Here is a 24,179-nt window from a genome sequence, read left to right as displayed (position 1 = left end):
ACATCAATACACCCACCCATTATAAAACTAAACATGCCAGATTAGTACAGATCGATCCTGCACAGTCAATTCCAACAGAAAAAGCATCTTTTTTTTCCGCACACACAGAACACGGATACTTATTCTATACTGGGTGACTGCAAAGTAAAAATGGAATATGTAGGCAACAATGAAACTTTTCATCAGTGTTTACAAAAGAAGACACATCCAACATACCGGAACCTGAACAAATCTTCAAAGGAGACCAAGCAGAGAAATTAACATACATGAAAGTAAGCCTTGAGGACGTACACAGGCAGATAGAAAAATTAAAATCTGACAAATCGCCAGGCCCGGACGGAATCCACCCTAGAGTATTGAAAAAACTAAAGGAGGAAATAGCTTTACTACTACAGCAGGTTTGTAATCTATCCCTGAAAACAGGCATGATCCATCAGGATTGGACGATAGCCAATATTACGCCCATTTTTAAAAAGGGATTGAGAGGTGACCCAGGGAACTACAGACCGGTAAGTCTGACCTCAGTTCTGGGTAAAATGGCGGAAGCGCTGATAAAAGATAGCATCTGCATGGCTTCTGCAAGGGAAGATCGTGCCTGACGAACTTATTTCACTTCTTTGAAGGAATTAACAAACGGATGGCCAAAGGGGACCCCATAGACATTGTATACTTAGACTTCCAAAAAGCCTTTGACAAGGTACCCCATGAACGCCTACTTTGGAAACTAAAGAACCATGGGATGGAAGGAGACGTACACAGATGGATCAGGAATTGGTTGGCGGGCAGAAAGCAGAGGGCCACTACTCTGACTGGAGGAAGGTCACGAGTGGTGTTCCGCAGGGGTCAGTGCTTGGACCACTGCTATTCAATGTATTTATAAATGATCTAGAAACGAAGACGAAGAGCGAAGTAATAAAATTCGCAGATGACACCAAGCTATTCAGTGGGGCTAGGACTAAAGAGGACTGCGAAGATTTACAAAAGGACCTAAACAAACTAGGGGAGTGGGTGACGAGATGGCAGATGAAGTTCAATGTAGAGAAATGCAAAGTCTTACACGTAGGAAAAAGAAACACAAGGTACAGCTACACAATGGGAGGGCTGTTATTGAATGAGAGTTCCCAAGAAAGGGAATTGGGGATAATAGTGGACATGACAATGAAGCCATCGGCACAATGCGCAGCGGCTGCTAAGAAAGCAAATAGAATGCTAGGAATAATCAAGAAGGGTATTACAAGCAGAACAAAATAAGTTATCCTGCCGTTGTATCGGGCGATGGTGCACCCGAATCTGGAGTACTGCGTCCAATATTGGTCGCCGTATCTAAAGAAGGATATGGCGATACTCGAGAGGGTTCAGAAGAGAGCGACGCATTTGATAAAAGGTATGGAAAACCTTTCATATGCTGAAAGATTAGAGAGAGTGGGGCTTTTTTCGCTGGAGAAGCGGAGACTTAGAGGGAGATAGAGAGTTATAAGATCATGAAGGGTATAGAGAAAGTGGAGAGGGACAAATTCTTCAAACTTTAGACAACTACAAGAACGAGAGGGCATTTCGAAAAATTAAAAGGGGATAGATTCAGAACCAATGCTAGGAAGTTCTTCTTCACCCAACGGGTGGTGGACACCTGGAACGCGCTTCCAGAGGGAGTGATAAGACAGGGTACGGTATTGGAGTTCAAGAAGGAATTGGACAATTTTCTGAAGGAAAAGGGGATAGAAGGGTATAGATAGAGGGCTAGTATACAGGTCCTGGACCTGATGGGCTGCTGCGTGAGCAGACTGCTGGGCATGATGGACCTCTGGCCTGACCCAGCAGAGGCACGGCTTATGTTCTTATGCACCTAACATACTAGTTTCTCATAGAATGCAGCACCACAAGTGCTCCTTGTGACCATGGGCAAGTCACTTAATCCCCCTAGGTACTTTAGATAGATTGAGAACCCAATGGGACAGACAGGGAAAAATGCTTGGGTACCTGAATAAATTAATGTAAACCATTCTGAACTCCCTTGAGAGAAGAGCATAGAAAATTGAATAAATAAATAGATAAACAGTGTTGCATGTCCCCTAGTACTGTGCAAAATATAAAGACAGCAGATGTAAATTTGAAAAGGCTGAAATACCAATCACCACAGAGAAATAAAACAGACATGGAAAATAAGATACTATCAGCCTGTTTTACAAAGCCGCGCTAGCAGCTGCCACACAGCAACAGCCCTGAAGCCCTTTAAATCTCTATGGACTTTGGGGCTGTTACCACGGCTTTATAAAACATGCCCTAAGTTATTGGCCAAATCCATTTTTCAATTAGCTTTCCGAGTCCAAAATCTTCTTCCTCAGGTCAGTACCATATATTGCTGTTACGGTATCCTGACCTGAGGAAGGGGGTTTGGTCTCTTAAAGCTAGTCAAAAATGTCTTAAAATTAGTCTAATAAAAAGATCATCTTATTTCCATTTTCAAATTATAAACATTTATTAACACAGCTATAATACTACTTTATCCTCAAGCAAAAAAAAGAAAGAAAGAAAGAAAGAAAACACAAACCTTTTATCTACCTTGATTGTGTCTGGGTTTCTGCTTTCCTCATCTTCTCGTCATTCTCATTCTTTCCCATGGCTGTACTCTTTCTGTGCCCCTTCCATATGGCTTGGCCTTCTTTCACTCCATTCCATCCAACCTGAGCCCCCATCTCTCCTTGATCCAGCATTTCCCTTTTGTGTCCATCAGTGTCACCATTCCACCTCTTTTCCAGAATCACCCTTTTGTGTTCCCATCTCACCAACTTTATGTGCCTATCTGACCTCTTTTTCAGAATCTTCATTGTGTCCCTGTCCTTACAACCCCCTTCATGTTCACCATCTGCCCTCTCAATGTCCTTATCTTCCCCCCTTTTTTCAGTTTTGCTTATCTGTGTCTCTATTTCACCTCCCCTTTTTCAGCGTTATCCCCCTTCAGCATTGCTCCATCTCTGTGTCCCCCTTTAACTCTCCATTTCAGTATTATCCCCCTCTGTTTGCCCATCTAGCCTCTTTCAGCATTGCCTCCCTCTGTAAATCATCTACCCCCCCCTTTCAACATTTTCCCTCTGTATCCCTATTCTTATAGTTCCCACTTGCCCCTTCTCTTCTTTGTCACTATGTGTCTCCATTTTCCATTCTGGGATTATTTCTTTTTTAAGCCGCTGCTGCCCCCCCCAAAATGGTGAAATCTGGACTAAAGCAGCAAATTGGAAGAGCCACCCAGACATCTAATGGAGCCCCCAAAAAGAGGACATGTCAGGGGAAACTTGGACATCTGGTAACCCTACACAGGGAATAACTCACAGTGTGTCCTGATCCCCCAAGGAAGCATCAAGCCTTCAAAACAGGTTTTGGGTAATCAGTCACCTCAGAAGCTGAGTCAAGCAGAATGTATATCGTTGGCCCTTAGGTGTAAGTTTATCGAAAAAATACTTGTGTTTCCTGATGGAGTCCAATGAAGGAAGCCACTCTGAGTCTACAGACAGTTCACCTGTGGTAATTGAGATAGTCTCCACAATGGCATCAGATAATGCACTTGCCTTAACAGTAGATAAAACAGCCTAACCACAGGGTGGTTAGGCAGTCCTTGTCCTCCTCTGAAGAGGACTAATTGGCCACCACTACAGAATTGCCTTGAAACTAGGAGATTTGTCTTTTGACTTCTGGTATTTCCCTCACCCTTTCTGAGAAGAGGCTGACTTCTGCTGGGTACAAATAGTAGTAGGGGTCTGAGCTGCTTCAAGTTGACCCAACTGGGCCTCCAGGGTTTGGATCTTCTTTACAGCCAACTTCCTCTTCCTGAACTGCTTCTTTTTAGACTGACGCTGGCCTCCTAATCATATTGGGTAACCGTGCCACCAGTCTGTGAAGATTGAGTATTTTCAGAAGGAACCTGTGAAGTAGAAGCAAAAGGAAAGGCTAGAGCAGCTAGGGCTATTCAGCTTGGAGAAGAGATGGTTCAGGGTAGATATGATAGAGGTCTATAAAATACTGAGTGCAGTAGAAAGGGTAGATAGTGTGGGGAGAGTGTGGCATAGCGGTTAAAGCTACAGACGACCACAAAGGGACCCAATTAAGCAGAGTAATCTGACCTAAGTGGCACCCCAGAAGGGACTGTCGCTTTAGAGCATGCTTAGGTCGGATTACCCTGCTTAAGCCTCAGCACCCTGAGGTTGTGGGTTCAAACCCACACTGTTCCTTGTGACCCTGGGCAAGTAACTTAATCTCACCATTGCCCCAGGTACATTAGATAGATTGTGAGCCCACCAGGACAGACAGGAAAAACTGCTTAAGTACCTGAATAAATTCATGTAAACCATTCTGAGCTCCCCTGGGAGAACAGTATAAAAAATTGAATAAATAAATATGACTCACTTGTTTACTCTCTCCAAAAATACTAGGTCTAGGGGGCATACAATGAAGCTACTAAGTAGCAGATTTAAAACAAACAAGAGAAAATATTTCTTTACTCCATGTGTAATTAAACTCTGGAATTTGTTGCTGGAGAATGTGGTGAAATCAGTTGGCATAGCAGGGTTTAAATAAGGTTTGGATAATTTCCTAAAAGAGAAGTCCATAGGCCATTATTGAGATGACTTAGGAAAATCCACTGCTTATTCCTAGGATAATCTGTATTACTCCTTAGGATCTTGCCAAGTACCTGCAACCTGGGTAACCTGCAACCTGTTGGAAACTGGGTACTGGACTTGATGGACCTTCGGTCTGTCCCAGTATGGCGATTCTTATGTTTTTATGTATTATTCTCAAGAAACAATGAGAACTGAACAGCACTGATACTCTGTTTTCCTTAGGCCTACTCTTAGGATTGGACTTTGAGGCAGCCCCATCTGGCAATATAGGACTCGCATCAAAAATATCCTCTGCTTGCCCAAGAAGGTAGGAAAAGAAATCCTTATGCTTTCCAGCTAAAGAAATTTTTAGATGGTGAGGCAAAACTTTCACAAAAAGGTTTCTATAAACCTCAAATTCAAGGTCCTTAGGGGCAGATAGGTCACCCTGGAAGAAGGCTTGTTTCAAGTGAAAGGCAATTTCACGAGGACTTTCATGTGGATCATAGCACATTATATGCTGCATGCTTGCTTCTGTGGCATCAGCAAACTTCATTAAGCATAGACAGCGGAACGCTTTTTTGTTTGGGGGGTCCACAAGCTCCGCCCCAGACCCCGCCCCCATAATGATACTACTGTAATTGTAATACCATTTTTTCCATTCATTTTTCATATATACACACAATATAATCTTATGAACAATACATAATGGTTAACCACAAAATTAAACTACACAAAGCACACTGTATGTTTCTCAACATTCATTCCTACCAGACCACCTGGCCTTGGTCACACATGCAGAACATAGATAACCTCTATGCAAATACAGGACCACAAACTAAAAGTACTAATATATACAAACAAAACCCTAAGATGCAAGATTCTGAATGCAGTACAACCCCCAGAGAAATAGAAACAAATGCTTTTCTTCCTGAACAGTGCAAAATATAGACAGCAGATGTAATTTCTCAAATCTGACACAATTCAATCACTACATTGAAAATAAAATAATTTCCTCTACCTTTGGTGCCTGGTGATTTTGGTTTTCAAACCATCTTTCCCAATCTCTGGCTGCATTTCCTTCTGTCTGTGCTCTTAATTGTGTATCCAGGGCCACCGTATCCATTTGCTGGTTTTCTCTCCTTCACTTTCTGCCATACATCCGTCTTAAACATTAACTTTTAACATTCAATTTTCTTCAATTTTTCTGCTTTTTTCTCAAAATCTACTTTTCTTTGCCTTCCCATCCCATCTATCCATGTGTACCATCTCCTTCCTCTTTCTTCTTCCCTGCTCCCATCTATCTATAAGAAGCATTTCTTCTTATCTCTTCCCTATCGCACCCATCGCTGTGCACCATCTCCTCCCTCTGTCCCCCCTTCCCCTCCATCCCTATGCACCATATCATCCCTCACCCATGGTCAGACATCTCTGTCTTCCCCTTCCCCCCTTATATGGTCTGGCATCTTTCTCCTCTCCTTCCCATAGCCTGGAATCTCTCTCATCTCCTCTCTCATGGTCTGGCATCTCTCTCTCTCTTCCCGAGGTCTAACATCTTTCTCCTCTCCTTTCTGCAGTCTGGCATCTCTCTCTCCCTTCTGTGGTCTGGCATCTCTCCCACTCCCAGTGTATCATTTCTCCCTCCCTCCTCTCCACCATTATTATGTTCAACAATTCTCCTTTCTTCCTTTCCTCATATACATCATCTCTCTTTCCCTCTCACGCCACACACCTATGTCTAAAAATTCTCCGTTCTTTTTCCCTCCCTCACCGGCAGCGCCTCCCTCACCGGCAGCATTTATTTCTCTCCCTTCCCACTACTCTACCTGTGCAGCATCTCTCTTTGCCTCCTTTCCTAACCCCACCCTCCCAGACCGTGCATTTGTCCTTCCTAACCCTCTCCCAGTATGTGCAGTATCTGTCTTTCCCAACCCCCCTGAGCATCTGTCCTCCCTGCCTTCCCAACGCCTTACACCCTGCACCCAGCCTCTCCCTGCCAGTGTCTGCACCCAGCCCCCTCCCTCCCTTGTCAGGCCCTGCACCCAGTCCCCCTCCCTCCCTCCCCGTCAGATACTGCACCCAATCCTCTTACCTCCCCTGCCAGGCTCTTCACCCAGCACCCTTCCTTCCCTCCCTCTCCTGTCAGACTCTGCACCCAGCTCCCTTCCCTCCCAACCCCTGTTAGGCTCTTCACCCTGTCCCCTTCCTTCCTTCCCTCCCAACCCCTGTCAGGCTCTTCACCCAGCCCCCTTCCTTGCTTCCCTCCCAACCCGTCAGACTCTGCACCCAGCCCCCTGTCAGGCTCTTCACCCAGCCCCCTCCCTTGCTTCCCTCCCAACCCGTCAGACTCTGCACCCAGCCCCTTGTCAGGCTCTTCACCCAGCCCCCTTCCTTGCTTTCCTCCCAACCCTTCAGACTCTGCCCCTCTCCTTCCCAGGCTCTGCAGTGCGCCCTGCCCCATCCTCCCGGTCGGTGACAGCTGATTTCTTCTGCCGCTGAGCTGCAACCAGTAGGAGCGCGCTTTGGCACTGCCGGCTCGGCGCTCAGCAGCTTCTTTGATTGGCTCCCGCGAATTCACGCGATTCGTGAGAATTCGCAGGAGCCAATCAATGAAGCCGCTGAGCGCCGAGCAGGAAGCGCCAAAGCGCGCTCCTGCTGGTTGCCGCTCAGCGGCAGTAGAAATCAGCTGCCACCGACCGGGTTAGCAGAGGACAGCTCGCTGCTCCCTTGGACCACCAGGGATCAAAGTTTTGGGGAGGCCTCGGCCCCTGTGCCCCCCCCCCCCCGTTCTAGCGCCTATGTCATTAAGTGTTGCTTCACTAATGCCAATTCAGAAGTACTTTAAATCACAACCTGTAAATAAGGATGACAGTCATTGTGAAAAGTCCATTTGAGCATAGCACACTTATCTGATTCACAATGCGCCTGAAATGTCTGAAATAATTCGTGCCCAATATAATACAACTGGGTAATTGAATAAATTGAATATTGTTCCAAAGGAAATGTAGCACAAACAGCAAACAAGGAACAATAATAGTTATTAATACAGTTTAAAAATGGCGTTTAGAATCCAAAAGTAGAGTAAAATAACTCAGCATAGGGAAAAACCCTTTTATAAACTTTCATAGAATCAGTCATTGCACCATCTTGTTAGAATAAATGATTTTTAAATAACTTCATAGATTCATAAGTAATTCTTAAATCTCCATAATGTGAAAATAAAGTCCAAAGTTTTGTGAAAAGCTAATATAAGTAAACATATTTAGTTTCAATGTCTCTGCAGTGGTGACCCCGCTGCAGAGACATTGAAACTAAATCTGTTTACTTATATTAGCTTTTCACAAAACTTTGGACTTTGGACTTTATTTTCACATTATGGAGATTTAAGAATTACTTATGAATCTATGAAGTTATTTAAAAATCATTTATTCTAACAAGATGGTGCAATGACTGATTCTATGAAAGTTTATAAAAGGGTTTTTCCCTATGCTGAGTTATTTTACTCTACTTTTGGATTCTAAACGCCATTTTTAAACTGTATTAATAACTATTATTGTTCCTTGTTTGCTGTTTGTGTGAAATAATTCGTGAGTAGAGAGCAGAGTCCAAATGAGCTTGAACAGACTTGCCTAAGTCCCTATGAGCTTGGCATTCTAGAGGTAGAGGTATTGCCACTTGTGGTTGCTTGTGGCACCACCTCTCATCATATGGGGCATCTGGGGTTGGGCTTGGTTTCAGATTTAGACCAATTGCCATGTAGAAGGCAGAACACTTGTTACCATGTTCCTTCCCTTACCCAGGAAAGTGGGCAAAAGGCCAGCTAACCCCAGAGGAGGTAAAGGAACCAGCTCCATGTCACTGTTCCCCTGCCAGAGAGAAGCACTCCCTGCAAAAGCAGATGACACAGGAACAGCATAAAAAAACAGTAGGGCTGGCCGGATATGAATCACTAACACTGTCAAAGTCCAAATGTAAATATTCCAAATCTCTCCCCCCCCCCCTCCAAACCCCTCCGCACAAAAACAACTTCCCTGTGGGCAGCAATGAATTCAGAGCTGTAATACTGAAGGGAGTGAGATAAAGCATTGCGTTTCTTCACAACCTACTGAAAACGGACAGACAAGCTATCATATTTCTCTTGCTGAACTTGGAAAGCACCAGCATGCTAGTCGAGAAGCTGTCACAAAGAATCAGTCTCCTGCTGAGTCTTGCGGACACTGTTATGCAGGAAATCACAATCCCTATAAGTCTGCAATAAATCAAGGTGGAAAAAGAAAGTTCTCTTATGGCAGGGAAGCAGCCATAGATTAAGATTTTAAAAGCTATAGGGAATCTTGCAGTTTACTGTTCCTGAAAAACAATTACCTAGATTTATAATTTGTAAACCCCCAAGAATAAAAGCAGTATTGATAACCTGTGTAGCCAATCTTCCAATAAGTAGGGCTGAAGGTGACTCCTGTGGTGGGTACAAAAGTGTGTTATTAGGGTCTGCAGCCAAAAATCACTTTCTTCTCCACCATCTCTTCCAAGTGCCTTAAGATTTTCTCAGCTGTCCCTGGACAGCAACAAGCTACCCAACATTGAAAAAATAAGGGAAGCTGGTAGTAATGTATATAAAAATACCCATGTAGAAGGCAATTCTATAAGGATGGTGCCAAAAGTGGATACATATATGTGTGTGTGTGTATACAGAGGTATAAATGCCAATATTCCAGCTATGAGCTAGTCTAAAACACGTTGCCTACATGCGATAGTGCATACGTCAAAAATGGGCACATACATGAGTAGAGTCTGGGCAAAGCATGTTATGCACAGTTGTGAGAGGGTGAAGTTCCTGTCATTAGCCAGGAGGGGGAGTCAGCTGCAGAAAGGAGTTAATTTTATGGAAACCGCTCTTAGAGTGTAGGGGGTATATACATTTTTAAAATAAATACATTTGCATAAGATCCTGCAAAGGCCCCTAGAAACTCTCCACTCACCCTGAATGAAGTAGGATGCTGTAAAGGACAGTTCCAGAGCAAAGAAGTGAGAAAAGCATTAGATGAGTTCTGGATCCTCCTGACACACACCCAAAGCACCTCTAAGACACAAGTTAAGGGAGACTGGAGTCACGTGATAAGCCTTCTTGCTTCATATACCTAATAGTTTTGGGGTCATTCTGTGCAATGCTCCTCACATAGCCTGTAACAGATGAAAAGGGGCTGCTTGTAGGTAGGACTGGGGGACTGGCCCACACAGTCCAGGTGAGTTGTAAGCTGGGGTGGGTGTGGGGCCTCAGGGTGGCCTGATGGCCTCTGTGTGGAGCATTTGCACTGTTGGACGTGGATGGTCACTGGAGACAAGCAGGTGGATGAGTGTACTTCAGTGAACTGGCTCCATGATTACTCTATGTATGTACAAATTCACTGTACTTCTACAATTCGACCTCTCCGCAGCTTTCAACGTCGTCCATCTTAATCTTCCAACTCTCTGAAATAGGCATAAGTTCCACAGTCCTAGACTGGTTCTCGAAATTCCTACGCTTACGCTCCTACACCGTTAACATAAACAGTACCTCATCCCCTCCTTGGAAGCCGATATGTGGAGTCCCGCAAGGCTCACCCCTCTCTCCTATCCTTTTCAATATTTACATGTCCTCTCTGAAACTTCTTCACCTATCCTCCCTGGAAACTCTCTACACCTATGCCGACGATATCCTCATCCTCCTCGAGACCGACTCAAACCTCACTAATCTCGCTGAGAACATATCCGCATGTATAATGAACCTCCATTCCTGGGCACATTCTGTACAAATGAAATTGAATGAGTCCAAAACAAAATTACTTTGGCTCGGCCCAATATTAGATCATTTACCCACCTCCATCCCATTATATTCCGGCTCCACTCTTCAGCTTGAGTTTTCAAGCAAAGTCCTTGGCATCATCATAGATTCCTCTCTCTCCTTCAATGACCACCTCAACTGCTTGGTAAAAAAATGCTTCTTTAGTCTTCATATGCTGAGGAAAGTGAGATCGTATTTTCATCATTCTCACTTCATCGTCCTTGTTCAATCCACCATCCTCTCTAGACTGGATTATTGCAACTCCATCTATTTAAATCTAACTAAAAAAAAACTCCATAGACTTCAGCTAATCCAGAACGCCACGGCCAAGCTTATTTTCGCAAAAGGCAAGTTTGACCACGTCTCCCCACTCCTGTCCAAACTTCACTGGCTCCCAGTTCACTCCAGAGTCCTCTTTAAATGTGCCTGTTTAGCCTTCAAGATCCTACATGGCATCCTCCCTCCCGTTATCCCACTCTTCTGGAATTCCTCTAACCCTAATTCCACTAGATCCTCCCAAAAACTGAAACTATCCTTCCCCTCTACAAAAGATATATCCCGCGTAGGAAAACTAGGAACATCCCTCCCCTTTAGAACCACAGAACTCTGGAATAACCTCACATCCCCGTTCAGAGTTTCAAGTTCCCTCCAATCCTTCCGCAAACACCTGAAAACTTGGCTCTTTTCAAAAATCTAACACTTCCCGCTTTTTGGTTCCCTGTCCCTCTTTATCTTCCTAGCTCCTTTCCTATAACCCTTCATTGTAGCTCCTTTTCAACCTAACCCTGTAAACCGTGCCGAGCTCTACACTTGTGGAGATGGCGCGGTATACAAACCTAAGGTTTAGTTTAGTTTAGTTTAGTTTAGTAAGGGGTGAGAGAGGAGGATGGAAGGGGTCTTCCGTTTGTGGCAGGGCAGAGGTGGGGGTGACCCTATGAGCTGCTTATGCCTTATTGTGTGGATTGTCCTTTGCACAGTGGTGTTTTTTTATTTTTTCTTTGTGGGACATAAGCAGTTGTATGTATTGGAGCCACACCCTGCCTGTGTGTGGTGCTTATACATAAGCATTGCAGTGCTCCTGGGGATCAGAGTTTCATACTTACCATAGAAACATAGAAACATGATGGCAGATAAAGGCCAAATGGCTCATCCAGTCTGCCCATCCGCAGTAACCATTATCTCTTCCTCTAAGAGATCTCACGTGTCTATCCAAGGCTTTCTTGAATTCAGACACAGTCTCTGTCTCCACCACCTCTTCCGGGAGACTGTTCCATGTATCTACCACCCTCACTCTTTCTGTAAAAGGTATTTCTTTAGATTACTCCTGATCCTATCACCTCTTTAACTTCATCATCCTATGCCCTCTCATTCCAGAGCTTCCTTTCAAATGAAAGAGACTTGACTCATGCACATTTACATCATATAGGTGTTTAAACATCTCTATCATATCTTCCCTCTCCGGTCTTTCCTCCAAACTATACATATTGAGATCTTTAAGTCTGTCCCCGTACACCTTATAACGAAGAACACACACCATTTAAGTAGCCTTCCTCTGGGCTGATTCCATCCTTTTTATATCTTTTTGAAGGTGCGGCCTCCAGAATTGTATACAATATTCTAAATGAGGTCTCACCAAAGTCTTATACAGGGGCATCAATATCTCTTTTTTCCTACTGGCCATACCTCTTCCTATGCACCCTAACATCCTTCTAGCTTTTGCTGTCACCTTTTCAACCTGTTTGGCCACCTTCAGATCATCACATACAATCACATCCAAGTCCTGCTCTTCTGTCATGCACATAAGTTTTTCACCCCCTAAACCATACTGTTCCCTCTGGTTTTTCCAGCCCAAATGCATGACTTTGCATTCTTCAAGCTTCACTAGGTCTTTCTTCATGTTATCCATCCTATCTGGGGTGTCTATTCTATTGCAGATTTTGGAATCATCCGCAACGAGGCACATCTTACCTGACAGCCCTTCAGCAATATCGTTTATAAAAATGTTAAAAAGAATAGGCCCAAGAACAGATCCTTGAGGCATACCACTGGTAACATCCCTTTCCTCAGAACGATCTCCATTAACCACTACCCTCTATCGCCTTCTACTCAACCAGTTCTTGACCCAGCCTATCACTTTGGAGCCTATCCCAAGGGTATTCAGTTTATTTATTATATGTCTGTGTGGAGCACTGTCAAAGGCTTTGCTAAAATCTACAATACATCACATCAAGTGCACTCCCTCTATCCAATTCTCTGGTCACCCATAGAAACATAGAACATAGAAATAGACGGCAGATAAGGGCCCACGGCCCATCTAGTCTGCCCACCTTAATGTCCCTCCCCTACCTTTGCCCTGTGAATAGATCCCATGTGCCGATCCCATTTGGCCTTAAAATCAGGCACGCTGCTGGCCTCAATCACCTGTAGTGGAAGACTATTCCAGCGATCAACCACTCTTTCAGTGAAAAAGAATTTCCTGGTGTCACCTCGTAGTTTCCCGCCCCTGATTTTCAACGGATGCCCTCTTGTTTTCGTGGGACCCTTGAAAAAGAAGATATCTTCCTCCGCCTCGATGCGGCCCGTAAGATACTTGAACGTCTCGATCATGTCCCCCCTCTCTCTGCGCTCCTCGAGCGAGTATAGCTGTAATTTGTCAAGCCGTTTTTCGTATGGTAGATCCTTGAGTCCCGAGACCATCCGGGTGGCCATTCTTTGCACGGACTCCAGTCTCAGCACATCCTTGCGATAATGCGGCCTCCAGAATTGCACACAGTATTCCAGGTGGGGCCTCACCATGGATCTATACAATGGCATAATGACTTCCGCCTTACGACTGACGAAACCCCTTCGTATGCAGCCCATGATTTGTCTTGCCTTGGACGAAGCCTGCTCCACTTGATTGGCAGACTTCATGTCCTCACTGACGATTACCCCCAAGTCTCGTTCTGCTACCGTTTTTGCTAGGATCTCGCCATTAAGGGTATAAGACTTGCATGGATTCTGGCTGCCCAGGTGCATAACTTTGCATTTTTTGGCATTGAAGTTGAGTTGCCATGTCCTAGACCATCGCTCCAGTAGGAGTAGGTCGTGCATCATGTTGTCGGGCACTGAATCTTCGTCTGTTGTGCATTTGCCCACTACATTACTCAGTTTGGCGTCATCGGCGAATAATGTTATTTTACCTCGAAGCCCTTCTGCCAAGTCTCTTATAAAGATGTTGAATAGGATTGGGCCCAAGACTGAGCCCTGTGGTACTCCACTAATCACCTCCGTCATTTCGGAGGGGGTGCCGTTCACCACCACCCTTTGGAGCCTACCTCCAAGCCAGCTCCCAACCCATTTCGTCAATGTGTTACCTAATCCTATAGAACTCATCTTGCTCAGTAACCTGCGGTGTGGTACGCTATCGAATGCTTTGCTAAAGTCCAGGTACACGATGTCCAGGGACTCCCCTATATCCAGCTTTCCCGTTACCCAGTCAAAGAAGCTGATCAGGTTGGATTGGCAGGATCTCCCCTTAGTAAATCCATGTTGTCGGGGATCCCGTAGATTCTCCTCATCCAGGATCTTATCTAATTGGTGTTTGATTAGAGTTTCCATTAGTTTGCTCACTATCGATGTTAGACTCACTGGTCTGTAGTTTGCTGTCTCCATCTTTGAGCCTTTCTTGTGGAGTGGAATGACGTTAGCCATCCTCCAGTCCAACGGGACGCTGCCTGTACTAAGGGAGAGGTTGAAGAGCGCGGACAGTGGCTCCGCCAAGACATCACTCAGCTCCCTAAGCACCCTGGGGTGCAGGTTGTCCGGCCCCATTGCTTTGTTAACCTTGAGCTTTGACAGCTCACCGTAGACACTGCTGGGCGTAAACTCAAAGTTACTAAACGGGTCAACTGAGCCAACCCTTGTCTGTAGCTGAGGGCCGAGCCCTGGCGCTTCTCGGGTGAAGACTGAGCAGAAGTATTCATTTAATAGTTGGGCTTTTTCCGAATCCTTTTCCACATAGTCTCCGTCTGGTTTCCTAAGACGTACAATCCCGCCTGAGTTTTTTCTTCTATCACTGATATACCTGAAGAAGGATTTATCTCCCTTCTGGATGTTCTTTGCTAGAGACTCCTCCATGAGGAATTTAGCCTCCCTGACTGCTGTTTTGACGGCTTTTGATTTGGCCAGGTAGTCTGCTCTAGAGTCCTGCTTCCCTGATTGTTTGTAAGAGATGAATGCTTTTTTCTTCTCCTTGATCAGGTCTGAGATCTCCACAGTAAACCACTGTGGCTTATTGTTCCTTCGCCGTTTACTTACTGATTTTACATAGCGGTTTGTTGCTTCTTGTATGGTTGCTTTCAAAGTCGACCACATGTCTTCCACGTTATCGGTTTCTTCTTGGCTTTGTAGCGCCTGGTGAACGAAGTCTCCCATTTCTTTGAAATTTGTGTCCTTGAATTTGAGGACTTTGGTTAGTGTAGTAGATTTAGTGAAACCTTTCCTGATATTGAACCATACCATGTTGTGGTCACTGGAGGCCAATGTGTCGCCCACCGAGACCTCTGTGACACTTTCTCCATTGGTAAGTATCAGGTCCAGTATTGCCTGATCCCTTGTCGGTTCCAACACCAGTTGCCTGAGGCTTGCTCCTTTCATAGAGTTTAATAGCCTCCTGCTGCTGCCGGAAGCAGAGGTAAGTGTAACCCAATCCACATCAGGCATGTTGAAGTCACCTAGCAATACTGTGTCCCCACGCAAGGTGATATTTTCTATATCTTCGATTATTTCCATATCCAGGTCATCCTGTTGTCTTGGGGGTCTGTAAATTACGCCAAGATACAAGCATTTGTCCTTCCCTCTGGCCAAATTAACCCAAAGGGATTCCCCAGTATACTGGACATCTGAGATTCTCGTGACCTTAATGTCATCTTTAGTATATAATGCTACACCCCCTCCCTTCCTACCCTCTCTGTCCCGGCGAAGCAAGTTGTAACCCGGTATGACCATGTCCCACCCGTGGGAGTCTGTGAGCCAGGTTTCGGATATCGCCACCACATCCAGGCCGGCATTCCTTATTTCTGTTTCCAATTCCAGGATCTTGTTTCCTAAACTGTGTGCGTTGACGTACATAGCCCTCCATGTTATATTTTTGTTATGTCTCAGTGGGGATATTCCTGTTTGAGCTATTTGAACACCTTTAGCATTGTTTGTGTTATTTGTGCTTTCCTGAGGCTCAGAACCACAATGTGTACTCTCCATATACCCAGAACTACAGTGTGTACTCCCCCTAGACCCGGAAATTGATCAGATTTATCTGACAAGACCTACCTCTAGTGAATCCATGTTTCCTCTGGTCCTCTAATCCACAGGATTCCAGAAACTTCACCATTCTCTGTTTTAGAAGCGTTTCCATTAATTTGCTTACCACAGAAGTCAGACTTACTGGCCAGTAATTCCCTATTTACTTCCACTATTGTGTAGAGGGACCACATCCACCCTTCTCCAGTCCTCTGGTACCACTCCCAACTCTAGAGCAGCATTGAAAAGGTCAGTCAGCAAAGCCACTAGAACTCCCTAAGTTCCTTCAGCTCCCTCGGATGTACACCATCCGGCCCCGTCACTTTATCTACCTTTAATTTAGCTAGCTCCTCATGAACACAACCCTCTGAAAATCTATCGGGGTCTACCACTCCAACATCCCTTTTCACATTTGTCTTCTGCAGTCCCAGCTGGGACAGACCGAAGGTTCATCAAAACCAGTATCCTGTTTCCAACAGTGGTCAACTCAGGTCCCAAGTACCTAGCTAGATCCAAAGTAGTAAAACAGATTTTATGTGCTTATCCTAGGAATAAACCATTTCAATAATGGCCTATAGATGTCTCATTTAGGAAATTATCCAAACCTTTTTTAAGCCCTGCAAAGCTAACTGATTTTACTACATTCTCCAACAATGAATTCCAGAGTTTAGTTACACATTGTATGAAGAAATATTCTCTTTTTGTTTTAAATCTACTACTTAGTAGCTTTATCACATACCTCTTAATCCTAGTATTTTTAGACAGAGTAAACAAGTGATTCATATCTATCCTTTCCATTCTACTCAGAATTTTATAGACCTCTTTCATATCACCCCTGAGCCATCTCTTCTCCATGCTGAATAGTTCTAGCCACTTTAGCCTTTCCTCATAGGGAAGTTGTCCTATTCTGCCACCACCAATAAGGGTTTCAAAGTATCCTCAACAATGACACCTAGATCCTTTTCTGGGGCAATAACTCCTAATGTGGAACCCTGCATCACATAGCTATATTTCAGGTTCCTCTTTCCTCCATGCATCACTTTGCATTTGCTCACATTAATCGTCATCTGCCATTTTGACATCCAGTCATCCAGTCTCACAAGGTCCTCTTGCAATTTTGTACAATCCTGTTGTGATTTAACATCTTTGAACAACTTTGTGTCATCAGCAAATTTTATTATTGCACTAGTTATTCCCATCCCTAGATCATATGTTATAAAGCAGCAGTCTCAGCACAGACCCCTGGACCCCCACTATTTACCCTTCTCCATTGAGAATATTGACCATTTAAACCTATTATCTGTTTTCTGTCTTTCAACCAGTTCTTAATCCATAATAGGACATTACCTCCTTTCACATGACTTTCTAATATCCTCAGAAGTCTTTCATGAGGTACTTTGTCAAATGCATTTTGAAAATCCATATACACAATATCAACCAGCTCACCTTTATCCACATGTTCATTCACCCCTTCAAAGAAATGCAGTAGATTGGTGAGGTAAGATTTCCCTTGACTAAATCCAAGTTGGTTTCTTTCATTAATCCATTCTTATGTATATGTTCCGTCATTTTATTCTTTATAATAGTCTCTACCATTTTGCCTTGCACTATCAGATTTGCCAGTCTATAATTTTCCGGATCATCTCTGGAACCCTTTTTAAAATCAGCGTAACGTTAGACACCCTCCAATCTTCTGGTACTACAATGGATTTTAAAGAAAAATTACAAATTTCTAACAATAACTCCGCAAGTTCATTTTTCAATTCTATCAGCACTCTGCGATGTATACCATCTGGTCCAGGTGATTTGCTACTGTTCAATTTGTCAAATTGTCCCATTACATTTCCCAGTGTTACAGAGATTTGTTTGAGTTTTTTTGATTCATCAGAATTGAATACCATTTCTGGCATCAGTAACTCCCCTACAAGGCCAGTTTTAGACACGCTGGGGCCTACAGCAGAAATTAAGGAGAGGGCCCCAGATCCCCTCTCCTCCCTTGATCTCTCCACCTGCCATTACTACCACACATAAAACAACTTTAAAGTTAAGAGGTGAAAGGCTCAGGAGTAATCTAAGAAAATACTTTTTTTTACAGAAAGGATGGTAGATGTGTGGTATTTCTTAGCATTTATTGAGTCTTAATATCTTTTCATTTAAGCAATTGAAGGGCAGCGAAGCACCAATGTTGGGCTATGTTTAGGGCATTAGTTGGACTTAATCTGTCCCTACATCTGCCCAGCAGCACCTCTAAATCGAAAGCGGCAGAATGAACTTGTTTCACTCCCATCACTATACCTGTCCTCCCCTGGCTCTGGCTGCTAGCACCACAGGGGTTTGATATCAAAGAATAAGTGATACAGGAGGTACTTTCTGATTTCAAAGCCATGTGATGCCATGACCAGAATCAGTAGAAAGGAAGTTGTGTGATAGGAGTGAAAAAACTAAATCCTTCTGATCTGGAATTAGAAGTGCTGGGCAAGTAGGAGAAGGGAACTGGAAACAGGACTGGTAGATAGGTCTGCATTACTGGGACCAGGGATGAGGGATGTGCTGAGGGAGGGAGTATGGAAAGGGGCTGGGGATGGAACAAGGGGACAGATTCTAAGGAGTGGGGATGGGGAGAAGGGGGAATGGGGCTGAGATTGGAAGAAATGAGCTGGGGTTTGAAGTGAGAATGGGGATGGCAGAAGGGGGCTCAGGCTGGTAGAAGGTGGGGAGTAGTGCTGCCCGATTCACGATTCGAATTGGTTCACCGATTCACTTCGGGTGAATTGATTTGAATCAATTTAAAACAAACAAACAAAAAAATTGGCCTCCCGATTCGGTAACTGACCCTCCCCCCTCACCCCCTAAAGCAGAAGCGGCAGCGCTGCCTCATGCTGGCCGGCCGCTGCCGCACCTGCTTTAGAGGGCGAGGGGGGAGGGTCAATCGGGAAGTTTTGGTGTCCGGCTTCCCCCTTGCCTCCCAATGGTGTCCGTCTTCCCCCCTGGCCTCCCGCGCACCATTTACTTACTAGCAGCAGCCTGCAGAGAAGATCGCTGGGGCTAGCGATCTCTGCAAGCTGCTATAGGTCTTCGGAGCTGTTTCCTCTGCCACAGTCCCGCCCCTCCCCTGATGTCATAGGCAGGATCGTGGCAGAGGAAACAGCTCTGAAGACCTATAGCAGCTTGCAGAGATCGCTAGCCCCAGCGATCTTTTCTGCAGGCTGCTGCTAGTAGGCAAATGCTACGCGGGAAGCCAGGGGGAACACGCAGTCCTTCGGGGGGGGGGGTATAGGCCTTCAGGGGGGATAGACAGGCCTTCAGGGGTGGGATGCAGGCCTTCAAGGGGGGGAGTGATACAGGCCTTCAGGGGTGATGTGCAGGCCTTCAGGGGGGTGCAGGCCTTCGGGGGGGTGGTACAGGCCTTCAGGGGGGACAGACAGGCCTTCAGGGGTGGGATGAAGGTCTTCAGAGGTGGGGTGCAGACCTTCAGGGGAGGTGCAGGCCTTCAGGTGTGAGATGCAGGGCTTCGGGGGGTGCAGATCTTTAGGGGGGCAGACCTTCAGGTAGAAGCACACGGAGGGAGGGAGGGAAGAGGGGGTTCAAAGAGATGTGCATATGCCGGACTTTGGGAGGGAAGAAATAATGGGTCTAAAAACAGAGGAGAGGGAGAGAGATGGTGGACAATGGGATTTAGTGAGGGAAGGAACAGAAAGGGAGAGAAGTTGGACACAAGGGATGGTGTGGAGGGGGGATAGAGATTCTAAATAGGAGGGTAGTTGGGAAAAGAAAGGGAGATATGGTGGACCCTGAGGAAAGGAGGGAGAGATGCTGGATGAAAGGGTAGTTGAGAAAAGGTAGATCTGTGGATGGAGATGAAAAAAAGGAAAGATGCCAGACCTCCAGGGCAGGGAAGGGAAATGAAATGGGAGGATAGAGAGAGAAGATGGATAGTTAGCATGGAGAAAGAAGAAAGAAGGAGACCCTGATAAGCAAGCTATCAGAAGACAACAAGAGCCGGGGACCAACAAGATTTGAATAATGACCAGACAACAAAAGGTTAACAAAATAATTTTATTTTCTGTTTTGTGATTACAATATGTCAGATTTGAAACGTGTATCCTGCCAGAGCTGGTGTTAGACCACAAACGTGAGCTAGGATTTAACAGAGAGAGGAAAAGTCTTTTTTGTTTGTTTATTTTGTTTACACCACAGCGCCAGTGTGGTTAGGAGAAGGCAAAGGGGGTGAAGAGGCTATAAAAGGGGTGAAGAGGCTATAAAATAAACCCACCAGGATGTTGGAAAAAAAAACAACAAACACCCAATAGTGCAGGAAAATCGAATTGAAAAATCGATTCAATAGGCTGAATTGAATTGAATTGAAATTTTTTTTCCTGAATCGGACAGCACTAGTGGGGAGTGACAGAAGGAGGCTAATGTTGTGGGAAGATAGTAATAATAATCACAATTTTATTCTTGTATACCGCCAAAGCCATAATATTTGGAAGGAAAATGATGCTATGGTGTTAGGGAACTAACAGATGGTGAGGGCAGTGGGGGGAAGGACAGAGTTGAGGAAGCAGGTGGTTGAGGCACAAAAAAAGGGGGGAATGAGACTTGTATACCATCTTTTTGTGGTTATACATTCAAAGTGGTTTACATATTATGATTCAATACATGTGTGATCAAAAAGTGATATTAAAGTGTACATGTTTGTATTTTATTATAATCCACTTGTTGAAAGTATAAAAATGAACAAAGAATTATTTAAAAAAAAAAAAAAAAAGCGGTTTACATATATACAGTTACTTATTTTGTACCTGTGGTGATGGATGATTAAGTGACTTGCCAAGGGCCACTCCTCAGGTCTGTGTATGCAGTCACAGCTGAAGATTTGTCAAGGCATCAGATACCCTTGGATACATTCTGCATCGTACCCACATCCCCATATTAGTTACACATGGAGGAGGTTACATTTTTCTATTTCACAATTATCTTTTGCTCTGTTACAATTAATTTCTGAATCAAGTTAGCCTGTACCTCATTGCAAATGGAGTAGCATAGTAAATGATGGCAGATAAATGCCTGAATGGTCCATCCAGTCTGCCCAGTCACACTTATTATCAATTCATGATTAAACCAAAAAGGAATCTAATATAATAAAGCCCTAAGCACGCATGCGCACTCCCACCTGCGTGCTCCCGTTTTCCGTGCGCTGTAGGGACCCGCAGGTAGGAATGCGTATGCGCGCGGCAGCGCAGAGCCTGTCAGCCGCGGCGGCTCTTGCCATCTGAAGGATGTGAACTGGCCAGGGGGCCAGAACGGACTTTAATTCCTGCCTCCCAGGCTTCTCTTCCTGCTCTGGCTGGGCTCGTGTCAAAAAACAAAAAACCTCCAGAGCGCACTTCGGGTCCAGCAAGGGCTGCGGGTCCTGAAACCTTCTGATTCAAGCAGTTTCTGCAGCACTCTACACACGCTGCTTCGGGGCCTTCTACTGCCCTGATTTGCTGGGCAGTAGAAGGCCCCGAAGCAGCAGTGTGTAGAGTGCTGCAGACGCTGCTGGAATCAGAAGGTTTGTCGGGACAGCGGGAAGGGAAGGGGGGGCGGTAAGGGTCTAAGGGAGCCGGCCAGACTGCCGGTAGGGAAAGGGGGGTAGGGGAAACGCTGCTGCTGCACAGGGAAGTGGTGTGGAGGGAGGGAAATGGAGGGGGAGGAAATGCTGCTGTGGCTGCTGCACAGGGAAGTGATGGGAGAGAAATGCTGCTGCCTAGGAGGCAGGGAGAGAGACAGATAGATAGAAAGAAAAGAAGAAAGACACAGGGGCAGGGAGAGACACAGAAAGACAGACAGACAAAGGGGGCCAGGGAGAGAAACAGACAGCGGGAGGGAGAGAGAGACAGAAATAAAGACACACAGACATATATTCCAGCACCCGTTAATGTAATGGGCTAAAATACTAGTGCGATATAAAAGACTTGATCATTATCTTTCTTAGGCATTTCTGGGACATAGATCATAGAAGTTCGCCTGGCACTGCCCTTAGATTCCACTGCTAGAGCTGCAATCGAAACCCACTCAAGCTCATCCAAATTCATCTTATCATTTGAGAGACACAGACCATAAAAGTCTGTCTGGCACTGTCCTCACATTCCAATTACCAGAGTTTTCATCGAAGGCTTCAAAGCCCTCTCCAGTCCTAAACTGGATTGCTAAGTATGGGACACAGACTGTACAAGTTCTTCATAGCCAGAGTTGCCATCTAAGCCCCACTTGACACATCAAACACACATGCAACCTTATAAGTTTATTTAGTATTTATATACCACTTATGGCTAGTTGCAAGTATCCCATTATTTGAAAAACTAATGGAAGGACTGGTGACTCCGAATTGGTGAATTATTTAGAGAAATATAATATCCTACATGAAAATCAATCTGGGTTTCATTCTGGACACAGTATAGAATCAGTAATAACATCACTATTAAATCAGTTCACCATTTTGTTCAGTACTGGTACAAGTGCCCTGATCCTGCAATTGGATCTAAGCAGCGCTTTTGATTTAGTGGATCATGATCTACTGTTAAACTGCTTGGACTCAATCGGGATCAGTGGTAAGGTACAAAATTGGTTCAGAGGGTTCTTAGAACAAAGAACATATAAAGTGTTTTCTGATGAGAAATATTCTCCTTCTTGGAGGAACTCATACGGAGTACCGCAGGGCTCTCCTTTATCCCCAACGTTGTTTAATGGCTATTTAGTGTCCCTGGCGCATTTACTCCAAAGTTTAGAAGTAATGTTTTACATTTATGCAGATGACATCTCTATATTGCTACCTTGTAAGAACATCTCAAATGAACTGATTACTCAAATTTCTATAATCTTAAAAAAGGTAGAATTATGGATGCTACAGGTTAGGTTGAAGCTTAATCCTGAAAAAACAAGTTGTTTTTTTTGGCAAGCCCTAATGAGAAAATTCAAGAAAAAAGTATCCAACTGAAGGGCTAAAATTTCGAGATAGCGTCTAATTTGAAAATTCTGGGGGTTTCTTTGGATCGCATGTTAACTTTTAGGAAACATACAGCTACCCTAGGGCATCAGTTTTGGTCCTGCGTGAGGGTACAATCCTTTTGGCAGCAGATTCAAAGACACATTCAGAGTATGTGGAACTACACTTTTACGCTCAGCCCTGTTCTGCTGTTCACATTGGACTATCTACCGCTCCCTTCCCCGAAGGGATTTCAGAGCTTTTTGGCTCGTGCAGTGTTGATGGGGAAAAAGGTGATATTGCACTGCTGGACTTCTTCGGACCCTCCTACTTTATCTCATTGGCGTACTTTGCTGCTGCAGCAGGCTTCCATGGATCGACTACAACTTTCTTCCTTAGACACAACACTTGGCCGAGCTTTTCTCCACTGTTGGGAACCCTTCTGGAGGGCTTGGAGTCATTTGCTTAACGTATGACACTACACACTGAACTGGTATCTGGAATGGAGACTGTTTCTACTTCACTGTTTTTTGTGTGCCTTTGGTTGTTGGGGTTGGGGTTTGGGTAGGGATGGGGGGAGGATGGGTGGGATCTAGGGCATGTGGTGAAGTCTGGGAGAATGTTGGTACTCATGTATTCTTTTGACCACCATGTACTCTAGGGTGTATTCTTACTTTTTTGAAACTTAATAAATATATTGAACTAAAAAAAAAGTTATGCGTGTTTATGGAAATTAAGAACCATTAGAAAGGTTTTTGACAGCGAATCTTTTCGGTTACTGGTTCAACCTATTGTATTATCAACTTTAGACTATTGTAATATAATTTATTTGGGGTTACCTAAAAAGATTATATTAAGACTTTGGTTCGCCTGATGTTTAATCTTAAAAAATATGATCATGTTAGTCCTTATTATACCAAGTTGCATTGGTTGCCTTTTAGGGCCAGAGTGATTTTAAAATTTGGATGCATTTATTATAAGGTGCTTTTTGGATTATCTCCCTCATATTTGTCCCCCTATCTGAAACTTTCTTACTCAACAAAAGGAACTAGAAATTCTGGAAAGTTCATCTTCCCTACTCCAAAGGCCTGTCGTTTTAAGACCTTTTTAGACAGGACTTTGGAGTATCAAGCTAGGAAGATGAACTCTTGGCTAAGTCCGATGATTGTTCAATCTAATTCTTACTTCACATTTAGGCAATCATTAAAGACCTATTTATTTGACAAATATTTTAACGAGGTCTTCTGTTTCTATTCTTATTGTCATAGTATGTTTTAATTTTTTAATAATTTTAATATTGTACTTGAATGTTTTTAACAATTGTATTACTTTTATTATATAATTTTAGATTGTACGTAGATAGTGTGTTCTATGAAACTGTACCATGTTCTGAAATGTCTCAGTATTCTCCTGTTGTGAACCGCCCAGAACTACTGGTTGGGCAGTATACAAGAAAATAAATTATTATTATTATGTGGTTTACAATCAGGTACTCAAAAACATTTTTTCCTATCTGTCC

This window comes from Geotrypetes seraphini, chromosome 2, assembly GCF_902459505.1.
Source record: "Geotrypetes seraphini chromosome 2, aGeoSer1.1, whole genome shotgun sequence".
Lineage (NCBI taxonomy): Eukaryota > Metazoa > Chordata > Amphibia > Gymnophiona > Dermophiidae > Geotrypetes > Geotrypetes seraphini.
The sequence above is the reverse complement of the archived record's forward strand: the minus strand, read 5'-3'. Positions refer to the sequence as shown.